Source organism: Callorhinus ursinus, unplaced genomic scaffold (assembly GCF_003265705.2).
Source record: "Callorhinus ursinus isolate GAN/ISIS: 27379988/994484 unplaced genomic scaffold, GSC_fseal_2.0 scaffold28, whole genome shotgun sequence".
Classification (NCBI taxonomy): domain Eukaryota; kingdom Metazoa; phylum Chordata; class Mammalia; order Carnivora; family Otariidae; genus Callorhinus; species Callorhinus ursinus.
The window spans coordinates 14,439,964-14,463,343 of record NW_027397090.1 but is presented as its reverse complement, the minus strand read 5'-3'; the positions used below and the strand labels follow the sequence as shown (position 1 = coordinate 14,463,343).

At 43.2% G+C, this 23,380-nt stretch overlaps 1 protein-coding gene and 1 non-coding gene across 4 annotated transcripts in view; one reads left to right on the top strand and one right to left on the bottom strand.

The window, feature by feature from the left end:
• Positions 1-23,380, top strand: part of GLIS3 (GLIS family zinc finger 3) — a 468,639-nt gene that overhangs the window by 178,212 nt on the left and 267,047 nt on the right. The window lies entirely within an intron of this gene.
• LOC112838711 (U6 spliceosomal RNA) lies at positions 10,653-10,755 on the bottom strand. Its single transcript, XR_003212042.1, has one exon. It is a non-coding gene; the product is annotated as a U6 spliceosomal RNA (small nuclear RNA).

Below are 23,380 nucleotides of genomic sequence, written 5' to 3'. Positions count from 1 at the left end.
AATGGTGTCCCTGGTATATCATTCATCTTCCACTGCCCCCATTCATTATTCCCATCCCCCATTAGTAATTCCTGTATCACAGAGGGACATCTCATTAGGAATATTCCAAGGTCAGTGAATGGCGTGGCTCTGTGTGTTGCTGCAGGATTTTTAAAAGGCAGTCATTACTCAAAATCGCAAGAGGAAATTAGCATTTAAGTAAGAAAGTGTTACAAAGTCTTGAAATGGACCCATTCCTTCGCTTCAGTGAGAAATCAAATTCTGAGAGACAGAAATTTGTTTTTATTTTCATATCTCTCAACTGCCCCGGCTCTCCCTTCTTTAATCATCCAGTGTCCTGGTGTCTAGAGAATCTGTGGGCTTCTCAGTGTGATACTGAGACCCTGTTTTTAAAAAGTTACGAACTTCTTCTTATACACAAAGCCGTAAGAATAATACAGCAAACATCCAAGTAGATCAGTGGAACAGAATAGAGCCCAGAAATGACCCACAAATACATGGAAACTTAATTTTTCAGAATTTTGTGTGTGTGTGTGTGTGTTTGGGTGTGCGCACATGCGTGTGAGCCTTAACTGGGTGGTGGGCCTTCTTGCTACTTAGGGGGATGATGCAAACCCAGCACCTTTGGGTTCTTGGAGCATGATCCCAATAAACTATCCATGTTGATCAGAGTCAGGATAGAATGAAGAGAATATCATTGAAATTGAGCAAAGTGCTTCACATAGTACAACAGGATATCACATGTCCATGGTTGTTTCTCTTCTAAAATATTTCATACTGGCAAAAATGTGTGATGCTGGTAGAGAGTCTCTGTTATCTTGCTTTGGATTATCCAAGAATTTCTGAGGTTTTTAGTCGTAAGTACGAGGAGAGGGAGGAGATGGAGGTGGTCATGGCAGAAGCCACCTCCCTCCACCTGCCCTCTCACTGAAGGGCACCCACGTGACCTCTAAGAGCAAGTAACAAAAGCATCAGGTGAGTTCACCTTTCTGCCCTCATGTGAGCTCCGAAGCCCAGAATTTCACGTAGGCCCATGTTTCTGTCTCTTTCTTCTTACAGGGTTGACGTCCTGTTAGTGTTATAGGTATTCACTCAAGCAGAGGCTCACTCGTAACTTTCTACTCTTAACCCAAGAAGAATCTTTTCCTTCTCTCTCTCTCTTTTTAAGTAGGCTTGACACCCAGCATGGAGCCCAAGACAGGGCTTGAACTCAAGACCCTGAGATCAAGACCTGAGCTGAGATCGAAAGTTGGACGCTTAACCGACGGAGCCACTGAGGTGCCCCCCTTTTGTCTCTTAATTTATAGTAGAGGGAACCCTGGTCCCCAGTGGCTCTGGATGGCAGGAAATTACAAGAGCCGATGCTGCTGCTCTCCAGACCTGTGGGTCCTTCTGAGAAGGAAAGATTTCTGTGAACAGAACCCTTTCCATGCAGCAGTGAGTGACTCCTTTCTGGCTTACTCCACCCTTTGTCTCCTTTCCTTGGTCAGTTTATAAGCTGCCTTACCCTCACCGCATCTTCGCCTCCCTCTGCCCCACCAGCCTTGTTTAGAGGGCCGGGTCGTAGCTCTGATAACTCCTAAACTAGGGAGGGAGCAGTCCCCGCTGCCGATAACTGCAGATAAAGGATACTACTCTGTGATTTTATTCATTTATTTATTTTTATTCTTTACAAAAATGCTAGAAAGTCTCTGAGATTTAATCAGATTTATTTCTGATTTAGTGTTTTCCTTTTCTTAGAGCCCCCCCTCACTGCCTTCGCACTCCAGTTGTGTAAGCTTCAGACCCCACAAAACCTGGATGTGACCCTGGCTGAGCTATAGAGTGAACTATGAGTGCCCTTTTCTAAGCAAATTTTGTTTTCTCTAGAGTTCATAATTACCCTCAAAAAAAAAAGTAGATTTTATTTTTTAGAGCAATTTTAGGTCCACAGAAAAAGGGAATGGAAAGCACAAAGAGTTCCTATAAACCCCCTGTTCACACACACAATCTGCCACATTATCACCATCCAACTCCAGAGTGGTGCCTTTGGTAGAAGAGGTGAACCTGCGTGGACACACTGTAATCTCCTAAGTCCGCAGTGTATAGTAGGGTGCACTCTTGGTGTTGTGTGTGCTGTGGATTTGGATGCAGGTATCCACCCTTACAGTGTCATCCGGCAGAGTGTCACCGCCCTAAACAGCTTGTGCTCTCTTCATCTCTCCCTCTGCCAAACACCAGTACTCATCCTGTTGCTTCCATAGTTTTGCCCTTTGCAGAGGATCGTAGAAGTGGAATCACACAGAACACAGCCTTTGTAGATCGGCTCCTTTCATTTAGCAATATGCATCTAAGGTCCCTCTGTGATAGCTTCCTTCCTTCCACCCTCCCAACACACCTTCCTCCCTTTCTCCCTTCCTCCGTTCCTTCCTTATCCGTAAGAGGGAGGGTAGGATGGGGGAGGTCAGAATTCACACTTGGGTAACTCAGCACAAAACAAAACCTATATTGATGCTGGGTCGGACTTTGTGTCTCAGTATCTGCACTTCTGCCTTTTCAGGTGGCAGGCATTTTAACCGCTGCGTTATTCCTACGGGGGCAAGTGCCCTTTGTAGCTGGATACACTTGGGTATAAATCTCAGTTATGCCATACGCTGGCAGGATGGCTCATTATGTTCATCTGTAAAATGAAGGTAGTCTTGTGGGAACTAAAAGAGATAGTACGTGTAAAGCCCCCAGCACTTAATACAGGCTCTGTGAACAATGCATTGCTTCCCCCTGAGTAATGCTTGAATTTTTCCACAGCCCACAGCGGGCAATTTTTCCCCTCAACTTTGGCCAATTTATAATAGCTACGCAATATTTTCCTTTCTTTTTTTTTTTTAACTTCTTGAGCCCCTTCACCCATTTCTTCTCCCCCCACCTCTAGACTCTGGCAATCACCAGTCTGTTCTCTGTATCCATGAGCTTGTTGTTTGTTATTGTTGTTGTTTCTGTTTTTTAAGATTCTTCACATGAGAGAGATCATACAGGATTTGTCTTTCTCTGTCTGACTTATTTCACTTAGCATAATGCCCTCAAGGTCTATCCATGTTGTCGTACACAGGAGGATATCATTTCTTTTTTTATGGCTGAGTAATAGTCCAGTGTGTGTGCATATGCGTGTGTGTGCATGTGCGTGCACGTGTGTGTTTGTGAGTGTGTGCGTGTATTGACTTCCTTATCCATTCATCCATTGATGGACACTTAGGTTGTTTCCATATCTTGGTTATTATAAAAAATGTTGCACTGAATGTGGGGGTGCACATTTTTTGAGTTAGGGTTTTCATTTTCTTCGGGTAAATACTGGATTATATGGTAATTCTATTTTTAATTTTTTGAGGTACTTCTGTACTGTTTTCCACAGCGGCTGCACCAGTTTATACTCTTGCCAAGCACACAAGGATTCTCTTTTCTCCACATCCTCATCAAGATTTGGTATTTCTTGTCTTTTTGATTCTAGCCATTCTAACAGGTGTGATGTGACATCTCATTGTGGTTTTGATGGCATTTCCCTGATGATGAGTGATGTTGAGCATCTTTTCGTGTGCCTGTTGGCCATTTGTGTGCCTTCTTTGGAAAAACCTCTATTCAGATCTTCTGCCCATTTCTTAGTTGGATTGTTGTGGAGCTTTTTTTCCTGTTGAGTTGTATGCCTTCTTTGTATATTTTGAGTATCAACTCCTTATTGGATGTATCATTTGCAAATATCTTCTCCCATTCAGTAGGTTGCTTTTTTATCTTGTTAATGGTTTCCTTTGCTGTGTAGAAGCTTTTTTTTTTTTTTTTTTTTTTTTTTAGTTTGATGCAGCCCCACTTGTTTATTTTTGGTTTTGTTGCTTTTAGTTTTGATGTCACATTGAAAAAATGCATCTCCGAGACCTGTGTCAGGGAGCTTACTCTAAGTTTTCTTCCAGGAGAATTATAGTTTCAGGTTTTATATTCATCTTTAATTTTTGATTTAGTCCTTCAGCCACTAGATGGATTTAAGTACATTTAAGTAAGGGCTCTCCCCGCTTACCCCCTAACCCTGCTTTTTAAAAATTATAAATGGTGACCAAATTAAAAAAAGGGCCATTGAGGACTTAGAGTTCTAGAGTTATTCACAGGATGAATGTGTGACTTTTGTTTTTGGTATGAGTTAACAATACAAATGACCTTTGAGTTGGAACTATTCCTGGACTAGGTGTAGGAGTGATTCAGTCTATGTCTTTGTAACACAACCGGTGGGCAAAAAAGAACCAAACACCCATATTTACCTTAGTCTAAATAGAGTCAATTAACAAGTCATCTGGTTATTTTAGCACTAGGTAAAAACATAGATTTTAAGTCATTTATGGTGATTCAGAGAAGTTTTTATTTTTAATTATCTGTTTAATCCTTTGGTGAACAAATTTATCTTTACTCTTTTTCCTTATTTCCCTTGAAAATATATTTCTCTTTTTGGTTTGCATTCAGATGCTGCATTCTCTGGTTTGGCAAAATCAGCAATGGCGACTTTTTTTTTTTTTTTTCCTTTAAGTTTGGGTTATCAGGTGCAGAGAAAATACAGCAAAGGGCAAAGAACCCACATTTGGGGTAAAATCCAGCTGGTTTTGATTCCTTGCCCTGTCTCTTGCTGGCTCTGGAATCCGGAAAATAACTCTTCTGAGCTTCAGTTACCTAAACTTTAAAAAAGTAAGATAATAATACTTACCTTATGAGGTTGTTGGCGGGGTCAAGAGAAGTCCACTTGGCCCTTGAACAACATGGGTCTGAACTGGACGGTGCCACCGATGTGCAGAGATTTTAGAGTCCAGCACTGTGAATGTATTTTCTCTTATGATTTTCTTAACACCATTTCCTTTTCTCTAGCTCACTTTATTGTAAGAATACATATATAAATACAATATTAATATTAATACAATATGTGTTAATTGATGATGTTATTGGTAAGGCTTCCGATCAACAGTAGGCTACTGGTAAAGTTTTGGGGGAGTCAGAAATTCTATACGGATTTTCAACCATGTGGGGTTGGCACCTCTAGCTCCCACATTGCTCAAGGGTCAACTGTAATGGACGATTACGATGCCAGCCAATCGGCAGTAACCTGTATCTTAAATGTTACTTCCATTTTTCTTCTGTGTGGGCGGACGGAGTTTCAGGTCTGTTTAGCTGCAGTATAAATGGATCATTAAAAGTGAAGCAAATTTACAGCTAGTTCACGTATGTCACTCATGGATGAAGGAAATCAGAGGAGTGAAGTGTCTTATTCAAGAGGATAGATTGCGAGGCAGAAGAGAGATTAGAACCCCTGTGTCCCCCTTCCTCAAACCCAGACCTTTCCTCTTATAGTATGGCTTGTCCCGTGATCCAGTAAGCCTTACTCTTGGATTCTGTAAAACACAGCAACCACCTAAACAAACCCCCCAATCTAGTCACCAGAGGGATTGTAGCATATATGATCTCTATCTACTTGGACATCATATTTGTTATAACATAACTGGTTACTTAAGTAAGTTATATTGTGTGTAATTTGTCCTGTGGTTATCATAAAACCCTTTCCTGAAATATAGAAATACTCACAATTTGGGTGTCTTTTTGGTGTAGCATGAGATGGCACCCGGTTATAAGGTTTGTGTCCAGGAAATGGCTTGTCTAAAGGGTGTGTGCATTTAACCTTGGACAGATATTGGCAGATTTCATCTCCATAGGCAATTGTATGCCCCCTCACTACCCATATATGGGAATGCCAGTTGCTTCCATACCTCAGGAACACAGTATTTGCTAATCTGGTAGATGAAAAATGTTGATCTTTTTGAGAATCCAGTGACCCATTTTGATTTTCTCCCTTGTTCCTCAGCCTCTCTGTCTTCCCTACCATGTTTCTTCCCCATCTCTTTCTGTCCATCGTTGGGTGTTTTTGGTTGAGATTTTAGATTGCTTAAAGTCTTTTATTGGGAAGCATCCCCTGAAAAGGTGATCTAGAGGGACCAAAAGTTGAGACATGGACAGGAAATTGAATTCAAACAGGATGAGAAAAGCAATGAATCACTCCCAAGAATTAGTCAGTAGCAAAACACTGATTCAACACACAGTTGACCTAAAATTCCTAGGTTTTTGGAGTGGGATTTTATGGAGTAAGACCTTAGGGATATTGATGGATTGATAAGGCCTCTGGTCAACTCATCCTGTTGTGACCAACGAATATGTCTTTGACCTGAAATGGCCTAAAGTTCAGCTGCAGGATGTTGAGCATTACCGAGTCCACTAGACCCACTGCAGTCCAGAAAAGTGGTAGATGGATAGGTCAGCCTCACAGCTGGGTTTGGAGTGTGGTGGAAGATACCTTGGCCTCCTGTAAGCTTCCTCAGGACCAATATCCTGATTATTTACAGTCCCTCATGGTACCGCAGAAGGCCAAGCCCATGACAAGCATTTGTTCCTTGTCTGTTTAAAACTTGCTGAAAACTAAGAGACTTTGGAATTAGGGCCAAAACCCTGAGTTCTTTCTTGTATCTTTAGGCCACTCTTGTGTTCGGACTCGGGCTGGAAAACCCCTGCCAGGCCTGCAGAGGGAACACTGAATTGGTCCTCCCTTGCCCTCCACATGCCTTTGTCCTCCCTTTGTGCGCACTTTGCAAGAACTGTCCCTGCTCATTGAAAACAGGAGGGTCAAGGTCATTGACTCTTTTCTGTATTTTTCCAGCAGGAACATTCATTCATTGTTTTAACACTTTTTTAGGCAGCACAGCATAGTGATTAAGTGCAGGGGCTCTGGAGCCACACTGCCTGGGTTTAAATCGTGACTCAGCTGCTCAACACGTTGCTCAATTACTCCGTGCCTCAGTTTTGTCATCTGTAAATGAGGATAATTAAATATATGTATGTACATATGTACATATGTGGGCATGGGTGTATGTGGCTTAACCAAATGCCTACCTTATAGTAAGTTATCTGTATGCTTATTACCATTAATAATACATTTTTAAAAATTTCAGTCACTCTAAGGTTAAGTGGAAGAAATGCTTACTGTGTGCAACTCTTGCAAACATTTCCCGCATATTCCCTTCACTCATGAGAACTCCGTAGATATTATCATCCTCTTTTTATGACTGGAAGCGAAGGCACAGAGAGGTTAAATACATTGTTCAGGAACTTAGCTTCAGTGGACTTGGAAGCTTTCTTCTTTCCTTCCGCTCTTAGGTCTCCTCACCCGAGTCTACCTAATTTTTTTTTTTTTTTTTTTTAAGTCCCAGAGAAGGTTAAAATACAAATTCTATGGGACACACCACAGGAGCTATAATGAAGTCTTGTTTTGCTTTGTTTTTATTGAGCGTGAGCCCGTGTGATCATCCTCAATATGAATGAATGTAAGGGGTTTTCTTAAACTCAAATATTGATTAAGCCAAGACCACAGTTTTGGATCTGATGGGGTTGTAGGCAAGAAACCAGCAATAAGGAGAAGTGTAGTGTATTCTAGAAAAGAGTGAGGGTGCTGGGCCTCTGTAGGAGGGAGGAGGCAGTGCAGATCATCTGTACCACAGCTCTGCCTCATATGTGTTTCTGGAAGAAGCACACTGACCCTCGTGGGGTGGGAATGGGAGGGACATATCCCGAGGTCCCTGGGAGCCCAGACAGGCCATCTCTCATTGACACAGGACACACGAGACCAAACAAGGAACAGCATTCTTGGACATAACACCCCTTAAGCCAAGAACATGACATGTACGGGGAGGTGCCACTTTGACTAGGAAGAAATACTCTTCTTTTTGATCACAAGAAGCTACGGAGTTTTCCTTCTTCATTACCTTATTAGTGAAGACACCTGATGGCTTAATTTTGTGTTTTTAACATTTTTATGTTTCAAGAATTTTCTTCTTCAGTAATTCCCCAATAATTTTGAAATAGTGATCTGTTTTCCTTTCCCCTTTAGTCAGGTGTTCCTTGAATTCTTAAAGCTATGTATGTGAATACATAGTTTTGTATTATCTTTAATATACAAACAGACACCGACACACATATATTTGTTTTTTCTTAAAACTTTTGTGAAGGGAAAAATATACACTATTCAAGATTAGAATCTTCAGACATTTTCATTTTTAATTTTGAGATAAATGTATTAAACTGAGCTATTTCATAGGTGATATCTGTCCTCTTTATACAATGGAGTGCTGTGTCCCCACAGAACTGAGTTTCAACTGTCACACGGCAGTTGTGGCAGACATGAATATTTGGGTTATTAAGAGACATTAAAACTAGCCCAGACCAAAATCTTCGGGAGCAGTTCATAAAAATAAAAGTAAAGCAAACATTTACATTTTGTGTGAAGGAAGTTGTGGGGGATAAGCCTTTCCACCAGCTTTTTTTTTTTTTTAACATGGACATACGGATATAGATGTTTTTGTCACAGTTAAATCACTGGTAACTCCTTCTGAAGACTTGTCTATTTCATTTTCTTTCTGAGGACTGAAGATGGGCCTTTTGGGGTGAGGCCCTTTGGACTAGCAAGCTGCTGTGTGGGATTTGGCAGTGAAGTACTTGTGCCTTTTGAAAAAGAATACTAGTATATCTCTTTTGGCCATGATTTAAAAACACATGACTTTATAAATATTGTGAAATTTAATTGTGGTTTTTTTTTGTTTGTTTGTTTTTTTTGCATCATAGTAAAAGGCACTGCAATTCTCAAGGAACATGATACTAGATTGTAAGATTGTAAGATTCTTGTGGGAAAGAACAGGTCTTATTTATCTCTTTCCTCTCTGTCTCCAAAATACACCCTATATATAGTTGGTACTCAGTGAATATTTACTGAAGCGAATTCAATCTAAAATGCATTCACCACCCCTCACACTCACTTCCCCTCTGGTAACCACCAGGTGGTTCTCTGTATTTAAGTCTGTTTTTTGTTTGTCTCTGTTTTACTTAGTTCGTTTGTTTTGTTTCTTAAATTCCACTTACGAGTGAAATCATATGGTATTTGTCTTTCACTGACTTATTTCCCTTAGCATTATACACTGTAGCTCCATCCATGTCATTGTAAATAGCAGGATTTCATTCTTTTTGATGGCTGAGTAATATTCTGTTTTTTATACACACACACACACACACACACACACACACACACACACACACACACACCCACACCCCACATCTTCTTTATCCATTCATCTCTCAGTGGACACTTGGGCTGCTTCCCTAATTTGGCTATTGTAAATAATGCTGCAATAACATAGGGGTGCATGTATCTTTTTGAGTTAATGTTTTTGTATTCTTTGGGTAAATACCCAGTAATGGAATTTGGTAATTCTATTTTTAATGAACCTCCATACTGTTTTCCGCAGTGGCTGCACCAGTTTGCATTCCCATTAACAGTGCCCGAGTGTTCATATTTCTCCACATCCTCCCCAACCCTTGTTGTTTCTTGTGCTGTTGATTTTAGCCATTCTGACAGGTGTGAGGTGGTATCTCATTGCAGGTTTCATTTGCATTTCCCTGATAATTGATGATATTGAGCATCTTTTTGTGTGTCTGTTGGCCATCTGGATGTCTCCTTTGGAGAAATGTCTGTTCATGAGTCTTCTGCCTATTTTTAATTGGATTATTTGGGGGCCTGGGGGGTGTAATTGAGTTGTATAAGTTCTTTATATATTTTTTATATTAACCCCGTATTGGATATGTCATTCGCAAATATCTTCTTCCATTCAGTAGGTTGTCTTTTTGTTTTGTTGATTATTTCCTTTTTTGTGTGTCCTGTGAACTTCTAATATCCTTTCAAATTTGGGGTAAGGGACAGACACCTTATTGAATCACTTAGGACACACTTAGGATGGGCAAAGTAAGGGAGAATCGTACTTCTCTTCTATTGACCTTATTTATTTCTCATTTCAGTGAGCACTAATTGAGAACATTTATTTTTCTTACCTTTCTCTCCCCTTTATTAACTAACTGAATCACCAACTATTTATTAAGAATATGTTTTATATGAATAATTGGGCTAAGCAATGGGACTACAAAGGAAAATAAAATCTAATACTTGTTTCCAAAAGGAAGGAGGTCAATTAATTATTGCAAGTGACCTGAGAAGAAGGATTTAACTATATGCCCCTAAGTTGTCTTTAAATATCGTCTCTTTCCCATATTCATTGTTCTTACTCCCTTTGAGAAGTAGAATTCTCGTAGGGCATGTGGGGAGAGAGGACTAATCCAGATCTACCATGCTGTGAGCAGACCTTGTCTAGCCAGTGAGCTGCGTTCCATGGGGCATGAACTAGTAGAGTTTACTAGTGGGTGAATGAGCTTCACTATATGCAAGTGATCTAAAGTTCACTGGGTTGACTACATGGTAACTAACCATAATACAAAATGGACAGTGGTGAAATGGGGCCAGCAGGGCTGGGTAAATCTCTGGATTGTTGAGCGGCCAGAGAGAACAATTTTGTGTGTGTCGCTGGGGGTGGTGTAGGGAAGAGGAAAGGGGAGGACTTCCTGGAGGAAATGGTGAGGCTTGGACTATGTGACAGGATTGGAGCCCCTTAGGACCCATACCTGGCATGTCACGTAGACACATGGATACTGCATATTTCTGTCTTTGGTGCCCAGTGAATGTTCATCTCATATGTATGAATCCTGTCTTGTTGTTTTTTTTTTTTCTTAAAGTTCCTATTGTTTTCTAACTTTTATGTGTCATCCTTGTGTGAAGGCCATGCTAATCTTCTCTGTATTGTTCCAGTTTTAGTGTGTGTGCTGCTGAAGCGAGCGTTGTTTTCTAATTTTTAACGTGATTGTCAGGGTAGCTGTCTGTTCCACTTTGTGAGGACAGAGTCTGTATCCTGCGTGGTCTGTTCTTGTTCCCGGCGCGGGGCTCGCACACTGCTTCCCAGCTGTGAAAGGATTTGGTTGGAGTGTTTTCACCAGGGGAGTGAGGTTTTAGATCTACCTGGAAATTGCTGACTGTTGTCCTATTTTGTTTATAAGGATATCATCTCAGAATCCATTTTTCCTTTTCCTTTTTTCATGTCAAAGCTTTCTCTCATCTTCTACTGATAGTGGTTCCGTAGAGTGGTGGCTGTGCATATATATTCAGGGTTCTCACATGAAAGGACAATGCTCGTTTTGCCAGGATAAGTGGAGAAGGAATAATATATGTGAATCTACAACCTAAATAAGGAATGGCAAAATATCAAAGTATGTTATGTTTTTACAGCTATTCTAGCTCTGTACTCAATCTGACCATAAAACAACTAATATTTTCACTGTTACCTCTTAGCAATATTTTAGGTTTTCTCTTCCTTGCCTCCAGTTAACATGGATTATTAGCAGCAAACTAGTATAACTATTGCTTTTTTTTTTTAATTTGAAACTTCACCATATTTTCATGGTCAGTCCAATTAAACTGAATAGTTACAAGCTGACAGCCAAAGTGTGTGCAGAGCACTACACTGGAAGCTTGTAGAGGCTGCGAAGGTGAGGAGTGAAGAGTCCCTGCCTTCTCAGGGCTCATGACCCAGCAGGGAGGATGTGTCCATAAATCATTCTGTTAGCAGGCTGTACAGAATGCAACAACTGAAGAACAGCACAAGCTCTGTGGGAGTTGATGGGAAAATAGGATAATCTACACAGAAGTTACCCCAAGTTCCCCAAGTTCATGAATCTCTTTGGTTAGTAAAGTTGTTTCCACAATGCCTAAAATCCCCACCATGCACAGTGCCAGGCACCTCCTTAGACTGTGTTAAAAAATAGTGCACATAGGTGGCAAAACCCCTAAAACGCATTAAAAGGATATGCAGTGGAAAGTAAGTCTGTCTCCTGACACATTCCATCACTTTTTCTCTCTAGAGACACCCACTTTTCACAATTCCCCACGTGTGATTAATTGTGAAAGAGGTGTTGCTGATCGGTTCTTTTGGCATTTCATTGCCTTCAACCCAGTGTAGTAAACATTCCACACATGTGCCAGGTGCTGTGTTAAGTACTGGGAATACCAAAACTGGGACTCTGGTCCCTGAACAGTCACAGCCTGGTACACATAAAGCTAGGACTTGGGCTGTAACATGTTCAGCGATATGATGGAGATAAGGGGTAAGTGTTCTGATGACTCAGGGGGGTACAGGACTCACCGCCCTACAGTGGTGCCGGGTTGCTTCACGGAGATCACGATCCTCTAGCTAGCACTCGGGGATGCGGGTTTCCCTAGGCTGAGGGAGAGGCAAGTAAATCCTTGGCCAATAGAACCACATACTCAGAGAAAGAGAAGACTGAAAATATACGTTGAGTCTATCAGTAGGGCTAGGGTGTAGGATATGTGCGGTGGTAGATATGTCTGGAGGTTGTGGCCAAATTATTAGGGGCACCGAATTTCTCATCCTGCAAGATTTGGACATCATCCCATGCAAGGGCAAAGGGAAGCGGCTGAAGGAGTACGGTCATGGTAGGGATATGAGGCGTAACAGTCTTTCAGAAGGATCATTTTGGTGGTCCTCTGAAGGCTGGAACGGACAGGGGAGGAGGTAGAAGTGTGGGGATCGGTTAGGTTATTGCTCTGGCTATACCCTGGCCGGGATGGAACAAGAAGGCCGCAGTGGGGATGACGAGAAAACAGATCTGAGATCTCCCAGAAGGACAAATGACGGGCTCTGAGGATCACAGGAACGGATCAGGCATGCTCCCATCTCGGGGTCTGGGCTCCTGCTAAGGGGCACTCGTAGATGAGTTAGCCTTTGTGCATGGTCTTTGCCAGTGGTCGAGGGAGAAACTGAGCATCCTCAGGATGCGGAAGAAGAACTAGGAAGAAAAGGCAGCCCTGAGAAACCATCACCTCTTAAATAGCGGGCCCATAAAAAGCCCTGTGTGATAGAGGAAAAGCGATTAGGCCGTCTAGAGTCGCACAGCCCGGGGCGGGGGGCGGGGGGTCTGAGTGAGGAAGAAGGGCTCCTTAGTGTCTGCGCACTGCGAGCCAGAAGTCAGCTGGAGGGGAGGCCGAGAGAGAGCTCGGGCAGGGAGAACGTCCGTGTTGGCCCCCGAGGGCAGAGGTGACCTGCCTGGCTCCGCTGGCTGTCGTGTGGTGGCAGGGGAGAAGTAGGGCCGGGCATACCGTCTCTCCTCCCACCAGATGCTCCTCGGTGCCCCCGCGCTTGGTAGATGAGAGGCCACATGTGGGAGGGAAGGATGGCAGTCAGGAGAGATGGTGATCAGGGCAGCGGGAGGGAGCAGGTTCTTCGGAGCCACCACGGCGCGTCCGTTCCTAGCGCCAGACCTGGGCTGTGTCTGTCCACTGCCTTCACAGGCAAGCTGTTTGCTTGTTGCCGTGGAGTGTCTAATTTTATGCATAAACCCCAGTGAGATCATTTTCTCTGGGCTTTTTTAATCCCCTCAGAAAAGTTTTGCATCCCTCTGCCTGTAGAATTCGATGGTCACTTTTCCTCACACATGGGACCAGCCCTGTCTGCGTCTTTCTGACCCACATCAATGTGAACGCAAAAGGCACCTCAGCAAGGAGCGCGATGCCACGTAGTATAGAGGGTTCCTGCGTGTCGGTGGAGATGTAGAGATTAATGGCCGCAGTCCTGACATGGTGCTCTGGAAACAGCATCTGTCCACACAGGGGGAAGCCAGGGAGGCTGTTAGGTCACCAGGGCCCGGAGCTTGAAAAGCAGCTTTAGTGTACGGCATGCTTCTGTTGTTTATAACTTTCTGTAATGTGTGATAACAAAGAGCAGTGTGTGGTAACAAAGAACACTCTGTTACCACGAGTTATTTTAACCACCAGCTTTCGGCTGCTCAGCCTTTTTTCCCCCTTCTTCCTCACAGCTCTGTTTCTGGCTCCATGTCTTTGTCACCCACTTCCACCTCCTCCCCAGCTGCTCCTCCTCGTCTCCTTGTGTGAAGTCCTTCCCCGTGGCTGTTTCTCCTCCACCACGGAGAACCTGCTGGAGGCTTTTGGCTTTATAGCACGAGCAGTTTGCCACTCTTTTCCAAACTCTTCTTGCACATGCATTGCTCCCAAGGGTTCTTCACGCTTAGAGAACCCCAGGATGGAGGGTATTCCAGGGCCTTCTATCAGTATGAGGAGGGAGGGGCTCCTCTTGGGATAGAGGGGGAGAAAGTGTGTGTGCACGTGTGTGTGTGTGTGTGTGTGCGCGCGTGCAGATGTGCGCGTGTGTCAGAGAGAGAGAGAGAGAGAAAGAAGGAAGATAGATCAGAGGTTCGGAAGGCTTCATAGTCCTTTTCTCTCTCCCAGAGGACTCCTTGCTGGGTTTTTAATGCTACTAAGCCAAAAACACAGAATAATCATTATTAAACTGGGACTGGAAAAGTTTTGTTTTGTTCTGAAAAATCTGACCTCAGACTTTGAATAGCCACCGAGCCCCAAGTGGCTCCACCTCGACCCCCCGAAGAGAGGCAGGCAATCAGATGTGACTGTGGGGTAAATGGTGTGAGCCCAGAATGGTCCAGCAGAGGCAAGTTTCTTTCTCTAGAGGTAATTTCTACATGGATCATCTTTTATTCTGGCCTGAATTAGCAAGTGATACCAGACATTGTTGATGTAGGCAAATGATACAGGAGACAGGGTCTATAGGAAGCTTGGCTGATCATCTTGCATAAATTTCAAGGTTGAGAGTGATTTTACAGCTCTCCTTGCGCTTTCTGCAGTGGATTTTTGTTTGTTTGGCTCGTTTATAGAACACACTGAAATAGTTTGCTCAAATCCCTTTACTCCTGAACCTTGGTGTACATGTCTTCAATGGCATAAATCATACCAAGAAAGAGTTATTTTAAAAATCTGAAGATTTCAATTAAAAAATCCCTGTGGATTGGCTGTTTGGCCTTTGAAAAGTCAATTAACATCTCCCTTGCTCATTTTCTTTACCTGTAAATGGGGGAGTTGAGCAAGTCTGATGTCTTAGAGGTTTCAGACATTCATTAGTAATCGGACAGACTCAGAGCTGGAAACTGGATTTCACTTTCGTGTCTCAATTCCACGGGTCAGGTGGCCGGTGCCGAGAGGGCTCCGGTAAGGATTACAGACTGCGGGGCTCAGTGGGAAGGAGTGGGGTAGATGAGTGACAGCTGCCTTGCATGCAGTCATTCGGGGTGGTGGCATGTGGTATTTGGTTTGTTTTATTATGTTTTTGCCCTTCCTCCTCTAACCCTACTAAGAGGGACCAGAGGGCAGTTGTGTTTTCATTTTTCACACACACACACCCCTCATTTGAACCAAATTGTTGATGAAACCATCAGCTTGTGTTCTATTCCTTCTCCAGATGATTTAGTTTCAGTTAAATCAGATTTCTGTTCCCTACTTCATTTGTCTTAAAACCAAAGGGAAAAGAGAAAAAAGTGTACGGGTGGCCCATTTTAAACACATCACCACTTCACGGGCGCCTGGGTGGCTCATTTAGTTTGGGCATCTGACTCTTGATCTCAGCTCAGGTCTTGATCTCAGGGTCGTGGGTTTGGGCCCTGTGCTGAGCTCCACATGGAGCTCTGTGCTCAGCATGGAGCCTACTTAAAAAAAAAAAAATAAAAATAAACACATCACCGCTTCAAGCCCAGGTCGCCTAAAATCTTGGTTGCTTGCAGAAGACAAGATACAAAATGATAGCCAGTTACCCGTCTAATACAGCATAGCATTGAGCTCTACAGTGTAACTTTTTTATGATCATGGCCCTAGGATCAAAAAGGTCTGGAGAATTGCACATAGGAAATTATAGAAACTCTATATTAAGTCTGTTCCGAAAGTGACTTTTTATACTATTTTTCATAATTGCTCTAGGATGTTAGACAAAATTATGTTTTCAAAATATCCGGGTGAAGAATGGAGAGCTTGAAAAGAGTGTTTTTAGAATGCTGGTTGGGAATAGGTGATGTTAATCAGATTTCAAGGTCCATCTTGACCCGCTGTCTCTCGGGACACTGATCAAAGTTTTGTGAATCCTTCTGATGCAGTTACTCATTAGAGTTCTCAGCACATAATTATGGACTGTCAGAAGATTTCGGTTTTGTGTAATAAATGAGTAGCATGCCTGCGGCTTGCTGAGGTGTTAGCTTAATAACCTCAGAAGGTAGGTTGTTTTTCTTCTCCCTCAAGACCTGAGCAGACTGGCTTATGTCTTGTCCACCCCATCCCAAATGGAGGTGAGCAGACTAGGCCTTAGATTTCTTTAAAAGTTTGTTTCTAAGAGGAAGAAACACAGCTTCTTATGTTACTCCTTTTTCCTTTGTTCTTTCTGCTTTTGAATGGGAAGCATAACAGATTTTGTTTTTATGCCTAAACCTTGGTAAGGATGTATAAGTTTTTCTCCTACCACGTATGGTTCTATATAGTAAGATGTTAGTAAATCGGTGCTGATAAGCAGTGCCACATTGAAATTGCTGCCTGCATGATACTCTTACTCGGGGATGCAATTATTTCCCTTGGTTTTGACAAGATGTCAGCTGTGATATGCACAGAGCAGAAACACCCTAAGACACTATAGTGCATTAGAAATCTTTCCAGGGGAAAACTCAAGGATGTGTCTGGGGTTCTCATTCTGACTCCATCCTCTGCCTTTGTATGTTTGTTTATATTTAGATTATTAACTGAATCTGAAGTGGCATTTAAGAAGCATGAATCATTCTATTTAGTGATCATAATTAACAGGGGTTTCTAGGAATATTTTGCCTTCATTTTTAGTATAAAGAGATGGAGAGCAATTCATGATTAGTCATCCTACTGGTAATGGTGGTGGATGTACTTTTTTATAATAGCTTCAAGAGGGAAATAGAGGTGCCTAATTACTACAGGATTGTATCGCACACCTACTGTGTGCTCTCACTGTTGAGAATACAGAGATGCATCAGATACAGAGCCAGCCAGTGAGGAGTTTATAGTCTAGTTGGGGAAGATATTAGTCAGGATAGGCTAGTTACTATAACAGACTTCCAAATGTCATTGAGCTTATTTTTAAATTTGCAGTCAAAGTTTATTTCTGTCTGGTTGGGGTCTCTCCATACATTCATCCAGGGACCCATGCTCTAGCCAACTCAGCTCCATTATTCTGGAAGTCTACAGTGTTCTCTCTCCATTTAGCCAGATGGGGAACAAAGGAAGAGAGGATTACACATGGAAGTCTGAAAATGGACAAGTCCCTACTGTTCACACCTCACTGGCTAAAAAAGGAGGCACATGGCCCAGTGTAGGTGCAAGGGAGGCTGGGGAATGTAGTCTGATTAAGTTAACAGCTGACGGCCTCTGCCGTCATGGGCTCACTCACTCACTTACAGCAGTAACATGCTGCAGAGTAGAAAGAGTTGACTGTGGTAAGGACAGAAGGGGCAAAGCCTGGGGAAGCCTGGGAGAGAGGAGCGGGATGCTATAGAGCATTTTGAGAAGAAATCAAGCAGGTCATGTCTGTACTGTTGTGTCTGGCAGTCGGGTTCTCACCCAGCATGGAAATCCTCAGTGCTATGTTGGGATTTGAGTGTGTGGACCACGTTGAGTATGAAGCCCATCGTGTAACCCAGGCACAGCTCAGGGAAGCGTGGCGGTCACTCAGTCTTGGAGCAGACTCGACCATCACAACCGAGAGCCAGCCAGGTAAGGCTGGGACAGTGCGCCACAGAGTGGAAACCCTGCCTGTAGAAACCTGGTTGGTTTGCGGGAATGTGTGTGCCCAGGGGCTATGAATGGCAAACAGAACCACTTCACACTGTTAAGGGGTGGAAGAGACATGAAGGCTGCATGGTGAAGCACAAAGAAGATCCAACGGAAGGCCTGGTTTTGGGCGTCACTCCTGACCAGCCTTGTGCTGCCTGCTCCTCGCTTGATCTTTCTCAGCCTGGATATTCAATATCCGTGATAGATCTTTAATGCCTTTAGGTTGCCTCCCGCGGTGACTCTGGGGGATTTCAGGTTTCAGCTAACTATAAGGGGTGTCCCATTTAGGGCCAAGATTAGAGTCAGAAATCTGAGGGGATGCCAAAAGCCCATTAATCCAGATAAATAATATTTTAGTGTAACATTTAAAGTGATCAATCTTAATACCCCCCAAAAAACCACGATGGATAAAATATAAACATTTAAAATAGGACCAGGTCAGTATTACTGGTTTTCCCTTTTACTTCAGCTCTAGTATGGCTCAACACAGCCCCGTTCATGATCTTGTCTTTATTTAAAGTTTTGATATTTTGCTTGTCGTGGACTTCTTTTAGATTGATGTTGATTAACGAAGGTATTGCATCAAAATGTTATTTATCTTGATTACCAATTTGGAGGTCCCTTAGATTGTGTATTTGAGGTGAGTGCCTCACAGCTTACCATGGACTGAGCCCTGGTTTACTTTCTTCTGTATCCCCCGTGCCTAGCATGATGCCTGAGATATGGTATATGTTCAGGAAGTGCTCAGGAATGCAAAGATGTTGGAAAAATAAACATGTAAACTAACAGGTGATGCATCTTGGAATCAGAAGAAAGCCTTGGATGGTTCGGGAATCACAGCCCACAGTCACTGGCTGAACCATAAAGCCAGTTTGCACGGTGGCCCAGCTTATAAGACCCAGAGTCAACTGGGTCTTATAAGCCCGCAGATTCCTGCACACTTTTCCAGTGGTATTTTCCACACAGATCCTTATTTGTAGTCTTAAATGACTGTGCATATTTTTCATCTTTTAGGGAGGAATGTATTCATAGTGTCCCCTCTTTTATCAACAGCTATCTGTTGAATACCTACCCTTTTTTTTTTCTTCTCTTCTCTTTCCTTTTTTAAGTTTTTTTTGGGGGGGGCAGTGTTTATGTTTGCTTATCAGCAGCTACAATTTATTGAATTTCTCTTGTGTGTTGGGTGTTTTTATTTAATTAATTTAGAGAGAGAGAGCAAATGAGCTGGGGGAGAGGGGTAGAAGGAGAGGAAGAGAGAGAATCTTAAGCAGGCTCCACACTTAGCACAGCACCCGACATGAAGCTCGGTCTCATGACCCTGGTATCATGACCTGAGCCAAAGAGTTGGACACTTAACCGACTGAGCCAGCCAGGCATCCCAGTGTGTTCGGTGTTTTTACTGATCACAGAAACCTTTTGAGGTAGTGGGTTGGGTTTTTCTGTTTGTTTGTTTGTTTTTTGTTTCTTGTTTCTTGTTTCTTGTTTTTATCTGTCTGTCAGAGGTAGAACTGGAGGCTGCCCCTGGTTGTGAGTGGTAAAGCTAGGATTTTGGTCCACCTTTCTCTGGATTTCTCCAGAGCCCAGGCCCTTCCCAGCACTGAGGACACGCATGGGGATAAAGGTATTTTCCTGGTCGTGACCTGAACTGTGTGTCCCCAGAGGAGGGGAGCAGAGGGAAGACTCTGGAACTGCCTGGGCCTCTGCTGGTTGGAGGAACTTCCCTGGAGAGGGAAACCCCATCAGTGCAACAAGTTTGCAGACGTTCCTGGATTGGGTCGCTTCCCCTTTTCTCTGTCTTTGCTATGGTTTGCTCGTGCTGCAGGCATTTAGGAAAGCAGCATCCCTTTCCGAGCAAGCCCAGGGCAGGCATCGAGGCGATCTACTTCCTAGTCTGGCTTTGCCCGGGATTTTAAGCAAGTCAAGCTCTTTGAGCTTTGATCTTTTCTTCTGTGAAGAGGGAATAATTCTGATACTTAACACTCACCACCTCTGTTGACAGTAGTAGAGAAGATATAAAGAAAAAGTATTTGCAGGTTATAAATATCACCTATGCAAAATTTACAGTTTGGAATTTGTTTCAAAAGCCATGTGACCCTATTTTTGGGGGGATCAAAGGAGGTAAAGACATAAGCTAAAACCAAACTATAGTGGAAGATGGATGCAGGAAAACCACCTTTAATATGAAATATCTTGTTTGCATCAAAATTTTTTGTATTTGAACAGTTTGAGTATCACAAAGACCTGGTTCAGTTTAACAATTGAAAACAAAAGGCTACATTTTCAGCAAATAGCCTGGATTTTTTTTTTTTTTTTAAGAAATGGAAGCTTAATAGATTTTGAGGGGGATATGGGGCATTTCAAACTTCAGATTTCTCTTATTCAGGACTTTCAGTGCTCTCTCTGAGCTCTAAAGTAGCTAAACACACTTTTAGTAGCTTCATTGAAAGAAAGTACAACCTGGAGCCAAGAGCTTTCATGCCAAACTTTAAGCTAGAGCAGATTTTTAAAATCATGTTAGAAACCTCTGGAAGAAGGAGGCTCATAATGAAAAACGCTGACCTATTCTTAACACCAGGCATGGCAGTGACTCAGTAATAATGGTTTCTGCACCATATTACCCCAGCCTGGCTGGAAAGGATCTCTTGGTTGTGGTCAAAAGAGGGGGCCATAGATGGGGCAGTCAGGTGTTTATCAAGTACTCGGTGGCCGAGATCTTCTGTTTCGCTTGAACTGTTACTGGGGGCACGTAGATGTCCCGAGAGCCCTGGACCATACAAGAATTGCATAGTTACAGAATCATGAGATTTGGAAAGGGACTCAGGTTGTATGGATTAGTGGTTGCCAGACTGGGCTCTACCGAAGAACCGAAGAGTTCCACAGAAGGATGGGGCAGGGCAGAAAGGAACAGGGCTCTGTAGAAGCTGCTGGTGGAGTGGGGGCATTGCAAGTGAGGGGCAGGATGCTCCATACTCCCATTTCAGCCAAAGCACCTCTGCTTTTATATATTACACATTGAGTTGGGCATAAGATTATATTTGTGAAAAGGATTACACTGACAAAAATGCTTTTAAGACTACTGACCTGGCTTAACTTTCTCTCAGTTCAGGAATTTCATTTGTAATATCCTGGACATGAGGTTACTCCTTCTCAGTTTACCAGCTCCAGTGGTAGGGAACCGTATCAGTCAGGGTCCACCGAAGACACCAGAATTCTGCCAGTCATTTTAGCAGAGAGAATCCAGTATAGAGAATTGCTAACTAGGTATTAGAACAACAGGAAGGTACAGATGAGGAGGAAGCAGCAGTCACCCCTTGAGATGGGAACAAGGAGAAGAGGTCAGAATTATGAAAACTTAGGAGCTCAGAAAAGGGTCCCAGGGAGCTAGGAAGCGGGTCTCTGAGGAGGGAGCTGTGCCGATGAGGCCAGGTCTCAGAGCGATAGGAAAACAACAAAGCATAATCCTTGCTGCTGCCAAGATGGGGGACCGTCCCTGGGGTGATGCTGAAAGGAACAGAAGAACGTGGAAGGAGCCAGCCTTGCTCCCTCTTGTGGCTTTCCTCTCGTGCTCCCTGCAGGCAGAGGCCGACAGGGAGCCCCCTTGCCTGGCCTGGCACAGGAAGAGTGTGGCTGCCCAGCCCCGGCCCCAGCCCCAGCATCACAAAGCTCAGCACAGAAGCTGAGATGCAGCCGCTCCACATCCAACACAGGGACTCCCTTTCCCCTGCAGTGTCCCCTGACATTGCTGAATCAGCTTTAAATGAGAAACACAGAAGCAGACAGGAAAACCAAAGTCCTTTCCCTTTGGAGGGAATTTATCTTCCTGCCTAAGTTTGCCAGGCACACCCAGTCCCTTCAGCCTGCCTCGAGGACATGTTGAATAGACATTTTTGTTGTCATCCTCTGGACACCTTCCAGTTTGTCAGCGTCTCTTTTAAATATAGTTCTCAATTTGTCGGCACCTACCGAAAGCCTCAACAGCATGCATACTTTTTGTCTTAGCAGTTCGAACTCTAGGAATTTATCCTTATGAATTTTTCATGGTCTGCATAGAAATTTAGCTAGAAGGGTATTAATTTCAAAGTTGCTGATAATTTTTAAAAATTTTGGAGAAACCAGAAATGTTCAAGAAGAGGAGATTGGTTGTACTATACAGTACTCAGCAGGTAGTATAGATGATGATGAAGAAGAAAGTTTAACAGTATGAAAAGAAAGCCATGTTCTGTTTTTAGGTAAAAGAGACAGGTCATAAAATGGTGCACACAGCATCATTTCAGTTTTTTTTTTTAAAGATTTTATTTATTTATTTGACAGAGAGAGACCCAGCGAGAGAGGGAACACAAGCAGGGGGAGTGGGAGAGGGAGAAGCGGGCCTCCTGCCGAGCAGGGAGCCCGATGCGAGGCTTGGTCCCAGGACCCTGGGACCATGACTCGAGCTGAAGGCGGACACCTAACGGTTGAACCACCAGGCGCCCCTGCATCATTTCACTGTTGTACATACTACCTACGTCCATGTTAGAAAAACAACATTGGGATGATATATGCCAACTGTCCAATGTATGATTGGTTATTTTTAGGTGGAGATACAGTGGACAGTTTAAATTTTTTTTCTGTTTATTTGTATTTTAAACATATTTTACAATTAAAGTATATTTCCTTTTGTACTAAGGCAAAAATTAATTAGTGCTGAGAATGGATCATCATGGGAACGGATCTGATGTATCATCTGTCATCCTCATGGTGTGTCACTTACATTTTTTCGTAAATATGTCTTTTATATCTTCACTGGGAAATTGCATTGGTGGGAGGATTGCTGGGGCAACCAGGTAACTGTAAGCTGCCCCCTGACTATAGGAGACTTTGAGCAAGTCTCTTAAACAAGGACTTAACGTTTCTGTCTCTGGAAAATCCAGAAGATTGCAGCAGATGATCCTCTTAGATTGGCTTTAGCTGTAGAGTCTGTGGTTTGCTGAAAATGCCTGATGTCCAGTGGAGGCAAAATCCCACTTACTGAGGTCATGGTTGCTTTGTAGGTGACATAGGCGGCTGAGACCAGGTGCCTGAAATATACCTGGGTCCTATGTTGATGACTTAAAGAAATGCCATCTAAGAAGAGGTCTTGCTACAGGGGTAGAGCCCCAAACATGGCTCTTCATGGTGATGGCATTTCCAAGTTAATGGAATAGGGAAAACAAAACAAATCTGTGTTGTAATAAGGAATCACTTTATAAGATATAGAGCCACGAGAGAATATAGTCCAGTTGGGTAGAACCTCCAAATCTGACAAAGGGGGGAAGGAGTTTAGAGACAACTGAAAAGAGATGGAGAACAGGGATGTGGCTGAGTCTCTCAGGATTGCGGGGTTTGGCAACCTTTGGCAAGCCTTCTAGAAAGCACTGTCAGGAGGAGTACGAGTGTGTTCAGAGGTGTATGAGCCACAAAAGGGTGAGGAAATAAGTGTTCAGAAGAGATAACGAAATTCCTAGAACTTCTGAGACAAAGCCCAGATGGTGAGGATACCAAGTCATGGCTTCGGTAGTACACTATTTCCACCTGAAATCTAAGCAGGGTTTGGGGACCCACTTTGAAATGCTCCTCTGGATCCTTCCTGGTTCACAACATTGACCATCCCCAGCCTGGGCATAGCTTGACCGGTAAATTAGCAAGAAGACGCCAACCCCTGGGGGTTGAGGAGGAAGGAGGAACCAGCCAGCTGGAAGAGAAGCGAAAACACAGAAATGCCGGAGA